Source organism: Arachis hypogaea, chromosome 14 (assembly GCF_003086295.3).
Source record: "Arachis hypogaea cultivar Tifrunner chromosome 14, arahy.Tifrunner.gnm2.J5K5, whole genome shotgun sequence".
Classification (NCBI taxonomy): domain Eukaryota; kingdom Viridiplantae; phylum Streptophyta; class Magnoliopsida; order Fabales; family Fabaceae; genus Arachis; species Arachis hypogaea.
This window is the reverse complement of record NC_092049.1, coordinates 60,633,912-60,646,885: the sequence shown is the minus strand read 5'-3', so window position 1 is coordinate 60,646,885 and position 12,974 is coordinate 60,633,912. Positions and strand designations below refer to the sequence as shown.

Genomic DNA, 12,974 nt, shown 5'->3' with positions numbered 1-12,974 from the left:
TAGTGACAGACGCAAAAGGATAGTAAATCCTATTCCAGCATGATCGAGAACTGACAGATGAATAGCTGTGCCATGACAGGGTGCGTTGATCATTTTCACTAAGAGGATAAGGTGAAACCATTGACAAGGGTGATGCCTCCAGATGATTAGCCGTGCCGTGACAGGGCATTTGGATCATTTTCCCGAGAGAAGACCGAAAGTAGCCATTGACAATGGTGATGTATCACATAAAGCCAGCCATGGAAAGGAGTAAGACTGATTGGATGAAGGCAGCAGGAAAGCAAAGGTTCAGAGGAACGAAAAGCATCTCTATTCGCTTATCTGAAATTCTCACCAATGATTTACATAAGTATTTCTATCCCTATTTTATTAATTAATTTCGAAAACCCCATTACTATTTTATATCCGCCTGACTGAGATTTACAAGGTGACCATAGCTTGCTTCATACCAACAATCTCCGTGGGATTCGACCCTTACTCACGTAAGGTATTACTTGGACGACCCAGTGCACTTGCTGGTTAGTTGTGCGAAGTTGTGAACCATGGTATTGGCATCATGTTTTTGGCGCCATTACCAGGGAAAGAAAGAGCGATGAATTTTACATAATCAAAGTGTAATCACAATTTCTGCGCACCAAGTTTTTGGCGCCGTTGCCGGGGATTGTTCGAGTTTGGACAACTGACGGTTCATCTTGTTGCTCAGATTAGGTAATTTTCTTTTTGTTTTCTTTTCAAAAAGTGTTCAAAAATTTTTCAAAAATCTTTCAAAAAATTTTTCCTTTGTTTTCGAAAAGTTATTTAGAATTTTTAAGAATGAATTCTAGTGTTTCATGAAGCATGTGAAGCCTGGCTGGCTGCAAAGCCATGTCTAAATTCTTTTGGTTGAGACTTCCAAACCATCAGCATAGAGGCAAGTTACATATTTGATAAGTAATGAGCAGTATATTCTGATATCTTGCTGAAGCTTGGCTGGCCATTGGCCATGTCTAGTGTTTTGGACTGGAGCTTTCATTAAAAGCTTGGCTGGCTAGTGAGCCATGTCTAATTCCTGGACTGAAGCTTTAGACTAAGAATGCAAGATTCCTGGAATTCATATTAAAAATTTTTGGAATCCTTATTTTCCTTTTTCAATTAATTTTCAAAAAATCCAAAAAAATTAGAAAATCATAAAAATCAAAAATATTTTTCTGTTTCTTGTTTAAGTCATGAGTCATGTTATAAGTTTGGTGTCAATTGCATGTGCATCTTGCATTTTTCGAAAATTCATGCATTCATAGTGTTCTTTATGATCTTCAAGTTGTTCTTGGTAAGTCTTCTTGTTTGATCTTTGCATTTGCATGTTTTGTGTCTTTTCTTGTTTCTCATATGCATTCTTGAATTCTTAGTGTCTAAGCATTGAAGAATTCTAAGTTTGGTGTCTTGCATGTTTTCTTTGCATTAAAAATTTTTCAAAAATATGTTCTTGATGTTCATCATGATCTTCATACTGTTCTTGGTGTTCATCTTGACATTCATAGCATTCTTGCATGCATCACATGTTTTGATCTAAAAATTTCATGCATTGCATCTTTTTAGTGTTTTTCTCTCTCATCATAAAAATTCAAAAATAAAAAAAAATATCTTTCCCTCTTTTCTCTCATAATTTCGAAAATTAGATTTGACTTTTTCAAAAATTTTTAAAATCTAGTTGTTTTTATGAGTCAAATCAAATTTTCAATTTAAAAATCTTATCTTTTTCAAAATCTTTTTCAAAAATCAAATCTTTCTCATTTTTCTTAGTTATTTTTGAAAATTATAAAAATATTTTTCAAAAATCTTTTTCTTATCTTTATCACATAATTTTCGAAAATAACATCACCAATTAATGTTTGATTCAAAAAAATTTCAAGTTCGTTACTTACTTGTTAAGAAAGATTCAAACTTTGAGTTCTAGAATCATATATTGTGATTTCTTGTGAATCAAGTAATTAATTGTGATTTCAAAAATCAAATCTTTTTCAAAACTAATTTCAATCATATCTTTTCAAAAATATCTTCCTATCTTATTTTTTTCAAAAAAATTGATTTCAAAATATCTTCTCTAACTTCCTATCTTCTTATCTCTTCAAAATTGATTTTCAAAATTTGTTTCAACTAACTAACTAACTTTTTGTTTGCTTCTCATCTTTTTTAAAACTACCTAACTAACTCTCTCTCTCTCTAATTTTCGAAAATATCCTCCCTTTTTTTTCTTTTTTCAAAAATTTCTTTTTAATTAACTAATTTTATTTTTTTTTATTTTCGAAAAACTACTAACCTTTTTCAAAAACTTTTTTTAAAAATCACTAACTCTTTTTCAAAAATTATTTTTCGAAAATTCTTCTCCCTCATCCCCTTCTATTTATTTATTCATCTACTAACACTTCTCTTCATCTCACATCACTGCTCCTATCCTTACCTTTGTGTTTGGATTCTTCATTCTTCTTCACCCCTATTCTTTTTCTTCTTCTACTAACAATAAGGAACCTCTTTACTGTGACATAGAGGATTCCTCTTCTTTTCTTTTTCTCTTCTCTTTCTTATGAGCAGGGACAGAGAAAAAGGTATTCTTGTTGAAGCTGATCCAGAACCTGAAAGGACTCTGAAGAGGAAATTAAGAGAAGCTAAATTACAACAATCCAGAGACAACTTGATTGAAAATTTCGAACAAGTAAAGGAGATGGCAGCCGAACCCAACAACAATGCAAGGAGAATGCTTGGTGACTTTACTGCACCAAATTCCAATTTACATGGAAGAAGCATCTCCATTCCTGCCATTGGAGTAAACAACTTTGAGCTGAAACCTCAATTAGTTTCTCTGATGCAGCAGAACTGCAAGTTTCATGGACTTTCATCTGAAGATCCTTTTCAGTTCTTAACTGAATTCTTGCAGATATGTGATACTGTTAAGACTAATGGAGTTGATCCTGAAGTCTACAGGCTCATGCTTTTCCCTTTTGCTATAAGAGACAGAGCTAGAGTATGGTTGGACTCTCAACCTAAGGATAGCCTGAACTCTTGGGATAAGCTGGTCAAGGCTTTCCTAGCCAAGTTCTTTCCTCCTCAAAAGCTGAGCAAGCTTAGAGTGGATGTTCAAACCTTCAGACAGAAAGAAGGTGAATCCCTCTATGAAGCTTGGGAGAGATACAAAGGACTGACCAAAAAGTATCCTTCTGACATGCTTTCAGAATGGACCATCTTGGATATATTCTATGATGGTCTATCTGAGTTATCTAAGATGTCATTGGATACCTTTGCAGGTGGATCCATTCACCTAAAGAAAACGCCTGCAAAAGCTCAAGAACTCATTGACATGGTTGCAAATAACCAGTTCATGTACACTTCTGAAAGGAATCCTGTGAATAATGGGACGCTTATGAAGAAGGGAGTTCTTGAAATTGATACTCTGAATGCCATATTGGCTCAGAATAAAATATTGACTCAGCAAGTCAATATGATCTCTCAGAGTCTGAATGGAGTGCAAGCTGCATCCAACAGTACTCAAGAGGCTTCTTATGAAGAAGAAGCTTATGATCCTGAGAACCCTGCAATAGCAGAGGTGAATTACTTAGGTGAACCTTATGGAAACACCTATAACTCATCATGGAGAAATCATCCAAATTTCTCATGAAAGGATCAAAAACCTCAATAAGGCTTTAATAATGGTGGAAGAAACAGGTTTAGCAATAGCAAGCCTTTTCCATCATCCACTCAGCAACAGACAGAGAATTCTGAGCAGAATCCATCTAGCTTAGCAAACTTAGTCTATGATCTATCCAAGGCCACTGTAAGTTTCATGAATGAAACAAGGTCTTCCCTTAGAAATTTGGAAGCACAAGTGGGCCAGCTGAGTAAAAGGATCACTGAAATCCCTCCTAGCACTCTCCCAAGCAATACAGAAGAAAATCCAAAAGGAGAGTGCAAGGCCATTAACATAACCAAAATGGCTGAACCCAATGAGGGAGAGGAGGACGTGAATCCCAAGGAGGAAGACCTCCTGGGACGTCCAGTGATCAATAAGGAGCTTCCCTCTGAGGAACCAAAGGACTCTGAGGCTCATCTAGAGACCATAGAGATCCCATTAAACCTCCTTATGCCATTCATGAGCTCTGATGAGTATTCCTCTTCTGAAGAGAATGAGGATGTTACTGAAGAGCAAACAGCCAAGTTTCTTGGTGCAATCATGAAGCTGAATGCCAAATTATTTGGCATTGATACTTGGGAAGTTGAACCTCTCTTGTTCATCAATGAACTAAGTGATCTGGATCAACTGACATTGCCTCAGAAGAAACAGGATCCTGGAAATTTCATAATACCTTGTACTATAGGCACCATGATTTTTAAGGCTCTGTGTGACCTTGGTTCAGGGATAAACCTCATGCCCCTCTCTGTAATAGAGAAACTGGGAATCTATGGGGTGCAAGCTGCTAAAATCTCATTAGAGATGGCAGACAATTCAAGAAAACAGGCTTATGGACAAGTAGAGGACGTGTTAGTAAAGGTTGAAGGCCTTTACATCCTTGTTGATTTCATAGTCCTGGATACTGGAAAGGAAGAGGATGAATCCATCATCCTAGGAAGACCTTTCCTAGCCACAGCAAGAGCTGTGATTGATGTGGACAGGGGAGAATTAATCCTCCAATTGAATGAGGACAACCTTGTGTTTACAACTCAAGGATGTCTCTCTGCATCCATGGAGAGGAAGCATAAAAAGCTTCTCTCAAAGCAGAGTCAAACAAAGCCCCCACAGTCAAACTCTAAGTTTGGTGTTGGGAGGCCAGAACCAAACACTAAGTTTGGTGTTGAACTCCCATATCCAAACTCTAAGTTTGGTGTTGGAGAGTCTCAACAAAGCTCTGAACATCTGTGAGGCTCCATGAGAGCCCACTGTCAAGCTATTGACATTAAAGAAGCGCTTGTTGTGAGGCAACCCAATTTCTATTTATCTAACTCTATTTTTTTTCTTAGTTATATGTCTTTGTAGGTCCATGATCATGTGGAGTCACAAAATAAATAAAAAAAATTGAAAATGGAATCAAAAACAACAAAAGAAAAATCACACCCTGGAGGAAGCACCTGTCTGGCGTTCAACGCCAGAACAGAGTATGGTTCTGGCGCTGAACGCCCAAAATGGGCAGCATCCTGGCGCTGAACGCCCAGAACAAGCATGGTTCTGGCGTTCAACGCTAGAAATGGCTAGTAAATGGGCGTTGAATGCCCAAAATGGGCACCAACCTGGCGCTGAACGCCCAGAGTTGTGTGCAAGGGCATTTTTGCATGCCTAAATTGGTGCAGGGATGTAAATGCCTTGACACCTCAAAGATCTGTGGACCCCACAGGATCATCTCAGGATCTGTGGACCCCACAGGATCCCCACCTACCTCCACTCACATCTTCTCACCCCTCTTTCACAAAATCCCATAAACACTCTTCCCCAAAAACCCTTCACCAATCACCTCAATCTCTCTTCCCCATCACCTCTTCACCACTCACATCCATCCACTCTTCCCCATAAACCTACCTCATAAACTCCACCTACCTTCAAAATTCAAAACCAATTTCCCACCCAAACCCACCCTAAATGGCCGAACCTTAACCCCCCTCCCTCCCCTATATATAGCCCTCCATTCTTCCTCATTTTCACACAACACAACCCTCTCCTCTCTACTTGCCCGAAACACACTTCACCCCTCTTCTCCGTATTTTCTTCTTCTTCTTCCTCTATTCTTTCTTTTATTACTCGAGGGCGAGCAATATTCTAAGTTTGGTGTGGTAAAAGCATAAGCTTTTTGTTTTTCCATTACCATCGATGGCACCTAAGACCGGAGAATCCTCTAGAAAGGGGAAAGGGAAGATAAAAGCTTCCACCTCCGAGTCATGGGAGATGGAAAGGTTCATCTCCAAAGCCCATCAAGACCACTTCTATGATGTTGTGGCCAAGAAGAAGGTGATCCCCGAGGTCCCTTTCAAACTTAAAATAAATGAGTATCCGGAGATCCGACATGAAATTCAAAGAAGAGGTTGGGAAGTTCTAACAAATCCCATCCAACAAGTCGGCATCCTAATGGTTCAAGAGTTCTATGCCAATGCATGGATCACCAAGAACCATGATCAAAGTAAGAACCCAGATCCAAAGAACTACGTTACAATGGTTCGGGGGAAATACTTAGATTTTAGTCCGGAGAATGTGAGGTTGGCGTTTAACTTGCCCATGATGCAAGGAGATGAACGCCCCTACACTAGAAGGGTCAACTTTAATCAAAGGTTGGACCAAGTCCTTATGGACATATGTGTGGAAGGAGCTCAATGGAAGATTGACTCCAAAGGCAAGCCGGTTCAACTAAGAAGATTGGACCTCAAGCCTGTGGCTAGAGGATGGTTGGAGTTCATTCAATGCTCAATCATTCCCACTAGCAACCGATCTGAAGTTACTGTGGATTGGGCCATCATGATTCATAGCATCATGATTGGAGAGGAAATAGAAGTTCATGAAGTCATCTCTAATGAACTCTACAAAATAGCCGAAAAGTCATCCCCCATGGCAAGGCTAGCTTTTCCTCATCTTATCTGCCATCTATGTTACTCAGCTGGAGCTTTCATAGAAGGAGACATTTCTATTAAGGAAGAGAAGCCCATCACTAAGAAAAAGATGGAGCAAGCAAGAGAGCCCATTCATGGAGCTCAAGAGGCGCAAGAAGCTCATCACCATGAGATCCCAGAGATGCCTCAAATGCAATTTCCTCCACAAAACTATTGGGAGCAAATCAACACCTCCCTAGGAGAATTAAGTGCCAACATGGGACAATTAAGGGTGGAACATCAAGAGCACTCCATCATGCTCCATGAAATAAGAGAAGATCAAAAAGCAATGAGGGAGGAGCAACAAAGACAAGGAAAAGACATAGAAGAGCTCAAGGACATCATTGGTTCCTCAAGGAGGAAACGCCACCATCACTAAGGTGGACTCATTCCTTGTTCTTACTTTCTCTGTTTTTCGTTTTCTATGTTATGTGCTTATTTATGTTTGTGTCTTCATTACATGATCATTAGTAGTTAGTAACTATGTCTTAAATTTATGAATATCCTATGAATCCATCACCTCTCTTAAATGAAAAATGTTTTAATTCAAAAGAACAAGAAGTACATAAGTTTCGAATTTATCCTTGAACTTAGTTTAATTATATTGATGTGGTGACAATACTTTTTGTTTTCTGAATGAATGCTTGAACAGTGCATATGTCTTTAGAAGTAGTTGTTTATGAATGTTAAATATGTTGGCTCTTGAAAGAATGATGACAAGGAGACATGTTATTTGATAATCTGAAAAATCATAAAAATGATTCTTGAAACAAGAAAAAGCAGCAAAGAACAAAGCTTGCAGAAAAAAAAAATATGAAAAAAAAAAGAGGAGCAAAAGCAAGCAGAAAAAGCCAAAAGCTCTTAAAACCAAGAGGCAAGAGCAAAAAGCCAATAACCCTTAAAACCAAAAGGCAAGGGCAAATAAAAAGGATCCCAAGGCTTTGAGCATCAGTGGATAGGAGGGCCTAAAGGAATAAAATCCAGGTCTAAGCGGCTAAACCAAGCTGTCCTTAACCATGTGCTTGTGGCGTGTAGGTGTCAAGTGAAAACTTGAGACTGAGCGGTTTAAGTCAAGGTCCAAAGCAAAAAAAAGAGTGTGCTTAAGAACCCTGGACACCTCTAATTGGGGACTTTAGCAAAGCTGAGTCACAATCTGAAAAGGTTCACCCAATTATGTGTCTGTGGCATTTATGTATCCGGTGGTAATACTGGAAAACAAAGTGCTTAGGGCCACGGCCAAGACTCATAAAGAAGTTGTATTCAAGAATCATCATACTGAACTAGGAGAGTCAATAACACTATCTAAACTCTGAGTTCCTATAGATGCCAATCATTCTGAACTTCAATGGATAAAGTGAGATGCCAAAACTATTCAAGAAGCAAAAAGCTATAAGTCCCGCTCATATGACAGAAATAATAGTATATTCCAAAACTAGGAGAGTCAATAACACTATCTAAACTCTGAGTTCCTATGTTTCTTTGACAGTTTGGAATTAATAGTATATTCTCTTCTTTTTATCCTATTTGATTTTTAGTTTCTTGGGGACAAGCAACAATTTAAGTTTGGTGTTGTGATGAGCGGATAATTTATACGCTTTTTGACATTGTTTTTAGTATGATTTTAGTAGGATCTAGTTACTTTTAGGGATGTTTTCATTAGTTTTTGTGTTAAATTCACATTTCTGGACTTTACTATGAGTTTGTGTTTTTCTCTGTGATTTCAGGTATTTTCTGGCTGAAATTGAGGGACTTGAGAAAAAATCAGATTCAGAGGTTGAAGAAGGACTGCTGATGCTGTTGGATTCTGACCTCCCTGCACTCAAAGTGGATTTTCTGGAGCTACAGAACTTGAAATGGTGCGCTTCCAATTGCGTTGGAAATTAGACAACCATAGCTTTCCAGAAATGTATAATAGTCCATACTTTGCCCAAGTTTAGATGACGTAAACTGGCGTTTAATGCCAGCTCTCTGCCCAATTCTGGTGTCCAGCGCCATAAACAAGTTGCAAAGTGGAGTTCAACGCCCAAACTGGCACCAAAACTAGCGTTCAACTCCAGGAATGACCTCTACACGTGTAACACTCAAGCTCAGCCCAAGCACACACCAAGTGGGCCCCGGAAAGTGGATTTATGCATCAATTACTTACTTCTGTAAACCCTAGTAGCTAGTTTATTATAAATAGGACCTTTTACTATTGTATTAGATATCTCGGGACACCTGGTTCTTAGATCAGAGGGGCTGGCCATTCGGCCATGCCTGAACCTTTCACTTATGTATTTTTAACGGTAGAGTTTCTACACTCCATAGATTAAGGTGTGGAGCTCTGCTGTTCCTCAAAGATTAATGCAAAGTACTACTGTTTTCTATTCAATTCATCTTATTTCGCTTCTAAGATATTCATTTGCACTTCAACCTGAATGTGATGAACGTGACAATCATCATCATTCCCTATGAACGCGTGCCTGACAACCACCTCCGTTCTACATTAGAATTGAATTAGTATCTCTTAGATCTCTTAATCAGAATCTTCGTGGTGTAAGCTAGAATGATGGAGGCATTCAAGAGAATCCGGAAGGTCTAAACCTTGTCTATGGTATTCTGAGTAGGATTCAATGATTGGATGACTGTGACGAGCTTCAAACTCGTGAGTGCTGGGCGTTAGTGACAGACACAAAAGGATAGTAAATCCTATTCCAGCATGATCGAGAACCGACAGATGAATAGCCGTGCCGTGATAGGGTGCGTTGATCATTTTCACTGAGAGGATAAGGTGAAACCATTGACAAGGGTGATGCCTCCAGACGATTAGCCGTGCCGTGACAGGGCATTTGGATTATTTTCCCGAGAGAAGACCGAAAGTAGCCATTGACAATGGTGATGTATCACATAAAGCCATCCATGGAAAGGAGTAAGACTGATTGGATGAAGGCAGCAGGAAAGCAAAGGTTCAGAGGAACGAAAAGCATCTCTATTCGCTTATCTGAAATTCTCACCAATGATTTACATAAGTATTTCTATCCCTATTTTATTAATTAATTTCGAAAACCCCATTACTATTTTATATCCGCCTGACTGAGATTTACAAGGTGACCATAGCTTGCTTCATACCAACAATCTCCGTGGGATTCGACCCTTACTCATGTAAGGTATTACTTGGACGACCCAGTGCACTTGCTGGTTAGTTGTGCGAAGTTGTGAACCATGGTATTGGCATCATGTTTTTGGCGCCATTACCAGGGAAAGAAAGAGCGATGAATTTTACATAATCAAAGTGTAATCACAATTTCTGCGCACCAGTCTTGATCTTAAAATTTTTAAGTTTGGTGTTCCTTGGTGTTTTTCCTCCAAAATTTTTGAAAATAAGAAGTATTAGATCTAAAAATTTTAAGTTGTGTGTCTTTTGTGTGTTTTTATTTTTCATTATAAAATTAAAAAATCAAAAAAATATCTTCTCTAACTATTTTTGAGCAAATTTTGAAATTTTTTTCAAAAAAAAAAAAAAATTCAGATTTTTATTTTAAAATTTCTATTTTATCTTATCTTAGTTTTAAAAATTTCAAAATTCAAATTTTTTTCAAAAAAATCATATCTTTTTCAAAATTTTATCTTATCTTATTTCAAATTTCAAATTTCAACTCTCAAAATTTCAAAATTCAAATTTCAAATTTTAAAATTTAAAATCTAATTTTCAAATTTAAAAATTAAATCTTTTCAAAGTTTAAATCTTTTTCAAATCCTTATCTTATATTGTTGACTTTTTCGAAAATTCAAAATTCAATTTTCAAATTTTAACTTTCAAATTTCAAATTTTCAAATTTCAATTTTCAAAATTTCAAATTTCAATTTTCAAAATTTCATATTTCAAATTTCAAATTTCAAATTTTAAAATTTAATTTTCAAATTTAAAATTTAAAATTTTAAAACTTTTTAATTTAAATTCCTTATCTTCTCTTACCTAGCTTATCTTATCTTTTTTAATCTCAAATCTTAATATCAAATCTTTTTTCATATCTTTTCTTTATTTTATTTTATTTTATTTTCTTACAAGTATCTTTAATTTTAATACATATCTTTTTCAAAACTTCCTAACCAATTTCTCTCTCTTCATTTTTTTTTTGAAAATCCTCACCCACATTTTTTTCAAATCTTTTTAAATAATTAATTTAGTTTTCAATTTTCTTTTATTTCTTTTTCTTCTAATTTTCGAAAATATAGTCAATTTTTCATATTTTTTATTTTATTTTATTTAATTTTAATTTCAGTTTTCAAAAAAAAAATTATTTGCAATCCGCATCATCTCCCTTTCTCCATCATGGACCTAAGTGGAAATGAATAGTCCAGAAGGACTCTGGGGTCATATGCCAACTCCACTACTGCTTCATATGGGAGTAGTATCTGTATACCCTCCATTGGAGTCAGTAGCTTTGAGTTGAATCCTCAGCTCATTATCATGGTGCAGCAAAGTTGCCAGTATTCTGGTCTTCTTCAGGAAGAACCTACAGAGTTTTCTGGCACATTTTTTACAGATTACTGACACAGTACATGATAAAAAAGTAGATCAGGATGTCTACAGATTATTACTGTTTCCATTTGTTGTAAAAGACCAAGCTAAGAGGTGGTTAATTAACCAACCTAAGGCTAGCATAAGGACATGGAAACAGCTGTAAGAAAAATTCCTGAATCAATACTTCCCTCCAAAACAGATGACAAAGCTAAGGCTAGACATCCAAGGCTTTAAACAAGGAGATAATGAATCTCTTTATGATGTCTGGGAAAGATACAGAGAGATGCTAAGAAAATGCCCCTCTGAAATGTTTTCAGAATGGGTGCAGTTAGACATCTTCTATTATGGGCTTACAGAGAGAGCTCAAATTTCTCTAGATCACTCAACTGGTGGATCTATACACATGAGAAAGACAATTGAAGAGGCCCAAGAGCTTATTGATACAGTTGCCAGAAATCAGCATCTGTACCTAAGCAGTGAATCTTCCATGAAAGAAGAGGCTAAAACAGTAACTGCTGAACTCAGTCCTGCAGAACAAATTACTGAATTCAATCAGCAATTAGACTTTCTAATAAAACAGCTGGCCGAATTCAAGGAGATACTACAAGACACAAGAATAGCTAATCTGAATATGGAAGTACAGTTGAAGCAAACAGAACAGCAGTTATCAAAACAAATAACGGAAGAGTGCCAAGCAATTCAATTAAGAAGTAGAAAAACATTAAATACCTCACTTCAAGGCAGCAGGAAGCCAAGAAATGAATAACCTGCTATCCAAAATCCCTCTGAGGACAGTAAGAGCCCTGAGAGGAATAACTCTGGCATTCAAATGCCAGAAACAGGCATGGATTTGGCGTCAAACGCCCAATGGAAACTCAGTTCTGGCGTTCAAACACCAGGAACAAGTAAGGAGTTGGCGTCCAACGTCACTCCAGCTTCTAACCCTAGCATTCAAATACCAGTGAGGGATCAGACACACACAAGTGCTGATAACAACCTCTCTAAAAAGGCTTCTCCAACCACCTCTGTAGAAAACAAACCTGCAGCAACTAAGGTTGAGGAATATAAAGTCAAGATACCTTATCTTCAAAAACTCCGCCAAGAGGAGCAGGATAAATAATTTGCTCGCTTTGCATATTATCTCAGGACTCTTGAAATAAAGATTCCGTTTGCAGAGGCACTTGAGCAAATACCTTCTTATGCCAAGTTCATGAAGGAGATCTTGAGTCATAAGAAGGATTGGAGAGAAACTGAAAGAGTTCTCCTCACTGAAGAATGCAGTGCAGTCATTCTGAAAAGCTTTCCAGAAAAGCTTAAAGATCTCGGAAGCTTTCTAATACCATGCATATTAGAGGGTAATTACACCAAGACAGCTTTCTAATACCATGCATATTAGAGGGTAATTTAACCTAATACCTGTATCCACTATCAGAAAGCTTGGTTTAACTGAAGAAGTTAAACCAACTAGGATATGTCTCCAACTTGCTGATGGCTCCATTAAATACCCATCAGGCGTGATTGAGGACATAATTGTCAGGGTTGGGCCATTCGCCTTTCCCACTGACTTTGTATTGTTGGAACTGGAGGAGCACAAAAGTGCCACTCTGATTCTAGGAAGACCTTTCCTAGCAACTGGACGAACTCTCATTGATGTCCAAAAGGTGGAAGTAACCCTGAGAGTCAATGAGAAAGAGTTTAAGTTGAATGCTGTCAAATCCATGCAGCATCCAGACACACCAAAAGACTGCATGAAAGTTGATCTCATTGACTCTTTGGTAGAGGAGGTCAACATAGCTGAGAGTCTCGAATCAGAGCTGGAAGACATCTTTAAAGACGTTCAGCCTGATTTGGAGGGTTCAGAGGAATTGAAAGA

The 12,974-nt window shown here is 37.4% G+C and overlaps 1 non-coding gene across 1 annotated transcript; it reads right to left on the bottom strand.

The window, feature by feature from the left end:
- Nucleotides 1–3,094: 3,094 nt before the first annotated feature.
- LOC112745115 (small nucleolar RNA R71) lies at nt 3,095–3,202 on the bottom strand. Its single transcript, XR_003173060.1, has one exon. It is a non-coding gene; the product is annotated as a small nucleolar RNA R71 (small nucleolar RNA).
- Between the last annotated feature and the right edge of the window lie 9,772 nt (nt 3,203–12,974).